We start from the raw sequence: 4766 nt of genomic DNA on the forward strand, positions 1-4766 counted from the left end.
CTAAGCAGCTGACCAAACCCTTCAGCATGGGTTTGGTCCCTTGATCAAATAGCTAAGTCACCTCCTTGTGCACGACTCATCAAAGCTAGTTGTGGGCTATGAGACCAACTATTGTGAGCTACTTCTGAAAAGCCTATGGTGGGCTACTTGAGGTGAGGTCATGGATGACTTCATGGTTTGCTTGATGGTTAAGTCAAGTCTGATGGACACCACCCAACGCACCTGCTTCACCTCTAAGCTGCTTGTTCAGCAGCTTCTGACCGTGTTGTCTGGGATGTGGCTTGGTGCTTGCTGATCTGGTCAGGAGTTTGGTTCTCCGCTGAGCTGCTTGGTTGGACCGCTGAGCATACTTGTTCAGCAGCTTGGTCTTGTGCCAAGCTCATGTCTGATCGTGTCAAGCAGATTTCTGACCGTGCCACGTCTAGTCTGGTGCTAGGCTGAGCGGCTATGCAGGTCCGCTCAGTGATAAGTGCCAAACATACCTAAAAATCATACACTTTTATGGCACTTATCTTAAGCATAATTGAGAAAAACCAACTTAAAACAATACTTTTTGTATAAAATATCACAATTTAGTATATTTGTGTTTGTATTGCCTTTTTATGTATTTTGTAGGAAATAAAATGAAGAAAAGAAGAGAAAAGATTCATGGTCAAAAAGCACCAAAAGTCAAAAAAATCAAGGTGCTCAACCAGGCCACCTGCCTGACCTAGACCAAACTGATCAACCAGGTAGCTGAGCGGACCTGCTTAGCCGCTCAGCCTAGCACCAGACTAGGCCTGGCACGGTCAGAAATATACTTGACATGGTGAGACACGAGCTTGGCATAAGACCAAGCTACTGAACATGCTGCTCAGCGGTCCAACCAAGCTGCTCAGCGGAGAACCAGACTCCTGGCCAAATCAGCAAGCTCCAAGCCACGTCCCAGTCAACATGGTCAGAAGTTGTTGAACAAGCCGCTCAGCAGTGAAGCAGGTGTGCTGAGCGGTGCTTACCGACTTGACTTAACAATCAAGCAAACCATGAACTCAATCATGACTTCACCTCATGTAGCCCACCATAGGCTTTTCAGAAGTAGCTCACAATAGCAGGTCTCGTAGCCCACAACTAGCTTTGATGAATCATGCACAAGGAGGTGACTAAGCTACTTGGTCAAGGCACCAAACCCATGCTGAAGGGTTTGGTCAGCTGCTGAGCGGTCCAGCTAAGCAGCTCAGCGGTCTGGCATGGGGCCTATAAATAGAGGCCAATTCCTTCGAGCAAAACAGATTGAAATACACCATTTCTTCATAAAATCCTCTAAAAAACACTTGAAGACCAGAATTCTCTCATTTAGGAATTCTTTCTTCATTTCTCAGTTTAGAGTTTTCATTTTCAAGTACGTTTTTGTAATTTTTAGTTTAGAGTTCAAGAGGAGAAAAGGAGAAGACAAATGAGATGCAAAAATATATTTTATACTCTCATTTGGAACTCAAAAGCATCCAATCCTTGGATGGATAGCTCATGCTCCTAAACATTTTCTTTTGAACAAGTTTATGTAATTTTCTACTTCTTTTCAAAAGTTTGAATTTTAATCATTCAAGTTGGTGCTTTGGTTAATATTATTTGTTTGAGAAGTACTTAATGCTCTTTTTAGATTGATCACCTAAAAAATTATTTTGAGTCAAAATAACTTGTCTCAAACACTTAACAAATAAACTTTGGAGTAGTTGTACTACCTAGTTTATTTGCCAAGTTAAGCATGTCTCTCTTAAGATCTTACATTCGTCACTCATTCAATATTAGAGTCACCAATGGTTAGGGCGTGACAACCTAATCTCTTTTATGTTCGTAGTATTGTTTAAGTGATGAATATAAGTGTTTATGATTCTACCATTTTAGGATATACACTAAAAGGAGGATTTCAGACCTTGGTGTTTGGGCTTAACCAAAGTAAAACATAAGAACTTGTCTAAGTAGTTCAAACTCAAAATAAGATGAGAAATATATTTTCCTTATTCAAAAAGATTTTGTCTCCTCAAAAATTTGTATTTAGTTTTATGTTTACGTTTACTTGTTTATATTCACTTTCAACAAAACCAACCAAAATATGTTTAAACCATTATTTGTGCTTTAACATGTTTATATGATTCATTTTATTAGGAAATTCCTTGTGGTTTGACATAACCCTATAATATACTACAATTGAATCTTGAAAGAGGTGTAAATTGTAAAATAGGAAAGTGTTATCAATAAATTTATTTATTGAAAACACTTTTTAATATACAAAAGTGATGAAATTAACTTACTAACTTTTATTTATTGTTATTTACTTTCCGCATTTTATTCTTTAATACCAACCTTCCTTAAGGAAGAAGTTTGGTTTGTTAAATAAAATGAATTAATAAAATGAACTTGAAAGGGAGTAAATAAATAAAAGGTCACTAAATTTATTATTATTTTGTTCTTTATTTATTTCTTCGTATCTAACAACTAACTATTCATGACTTTTATATAATAGAATACCATTAAACCGATGTTGGAATTTATTCCACAAAATCGAGATGGTATTCAAAGGTACTTAATAATTATGTAATAGGGTATTGCTTCGATACCATTATACTAGCGTTAGAATTTATTCTAACAAAGCCAAGATGAGGCAAAGAAGGAATATTCACATGATTATTAAGAAAGTAAGTTGTAATAGGAATATTCTTGAAACCATTATACCGGCGTTGGAATTTATTTCAACAAAGCCGTGATGGTGAACAAAGAATAAAACCGAGTTCTCTTACTTACAAAAGGAACATAACGAAAATGAGAGTATTAACCTTTCAACAAATTGACACTACTGTCAGGACGATTTGTTGAGAGGAGAAAACTCCCAATTAAAAAAAACACCAAAACCAACTTTCAACACTCAGCTGCCTGGTTGAGCAGTTTGGTTAAGGTCAGGCTGGTGTCCAGGTCAAGCTAGTGGCCAGAACAGCTCTGCTGGGCTTGTTCCACGCTTAGCTGCTTAATTGAGCATCTTGATTTCTTGACTTTTTTTGCTTTGTTGATCATGAGTCTTTTTTCTTCTTTTTTCATTTTAATTCCTACAAAATACATAAAAAGGAAATACAAATACAAATATACTAAATTGTGATATTTTATACAAAAGGTATTGTTTTGAAGTTGGTTTTTCTCAATTATGATTAAGATAAGTGCCATAAAAGTGTATGAATTTTAGGTATGTTTGGCACTTATCAAAAAGCGCTCTTGACATCCATTTGATATAACTGAAAATTAAGAGAACAAGCATATGCAAGTAATAGCCTAATAGCTTCAAGTCTAGCAACTAGAGCGAAGGTTTCATAAAAGTTTATACCTTCTTCCTGATTGTATCCTTGGGCTACTAGTCTAGCTTTATTTCTAACGATAACACCATTTTCATCAGATTTATTTCTAAAGACCCAACGAGTTCCAATGACATGCCTATTTTTCGGTCTAGGAACAAGTTCCCAAACTTCATTCCTGTCAAACTGGTTTAATTCTTCTTGCATAGCAAGAATCCAGTGTTCATCCTCGATTGCATCATCAATCTGGGAGGGTTCTATCTGAGAGACGAAGGCCATGATTAGACAAGCATCAAGCATTCTACGAGTAGTTATACCTGTACTTATATCACTAATGATGTTGTCAATAGGATGATTTCAATGAGTTCTCCATCCTTTTGGTAGATCTGAGTGAATATGCTCTTCTTGAGAAGATAGATTACCATCCATTCACAATTCTTCAGGTTCGGTTGTAATATCAACAATAGAATTATCTTTACTAGAGGAACTTGGCAAGTCGTCTTCATCACAGGATATCACATCTTTTTATACATGATTGGTTTCATCAAAAGTCCCATGAACAGATTCTTCCATGACTATAGTTCTTTTATTAAAGACTCTGTAAGCTTTACTCATGAGAGAATAGCCGAGGAAAATTCCTTCATCAACTTTTGCATCAAACTTACCCAAGTTATCCTTACCATTGTTCAGAACAAAACATTTACAACCAAAAACATGTAGATGAGAAATGTTAGGTTTTCTACCTTTTAAGAGTTCATAGGCGGTTTTATTAAGAATAGGTCTTATAAGAACTCGATTCGAAACATAACACGCAGTGCTAACTGCATCAGCCCAGAAGTATTTTAGGAGGTTAGTTTCATTTAATATTGTTCGAGCTAGTTCTTCTGAGGATCGATTCTTTCTTTCTACAACACCATTTTCTTGAGGTGTTCTAGGAGCAGAAAAATTGTGGTTGATCCCAATATCATCACAGAATTCCTCAAAAGATGAGTTTTGAAATTCTACCCCATGATCACTTCGTATATCAGCGATTTTTAGAGATTTTTTATTCTGAACTTTTTTTTAGCATAAATGCTAAAGGATTTGAATGTCTCATTCTTATGTACTAAGAATAGAGTCCAAGTATATCTAGAAAAATCGTGCACTATAACAAGAGCATAATAATTTCCACCAAAATTGTTTGTCCTTGAGGGACCAAATAAATCTATATGAAGTAATTGTAATAGTCTATCGGAAGATACCATGTGCTTTGGTTTGAAAGAAGTTTTTGTTTGTTTACCCATTTGAAAAGAACTATATACTTTGTCTTTAACAAACTTCATTTTGGGTAAACCGACAACTAAATCTTTCTTAATAAGTTTATTCAAATGTTCCATGTGAATGTGAGCAATTCTTCTATGCCAAAGCCATGCATCATGATTATCATTTGCTACTAAACATGTTATAGGT

Source organism: Lupinus angustifolius, chromosome LG02, assembly GCF_001865875.1.
Source record: "Lupinus angustifolius cultivar Tanjil chromosome LG02, LupAngTanjil_v1.0, whole genome shotgun sequence".
Lineage (NCBI taxonomy): Eukaryota > Viridiplantae > Streptophyta > Magnoliopsida > Fabales > Fabaceae > Lupinus > Lupinus angustifolius.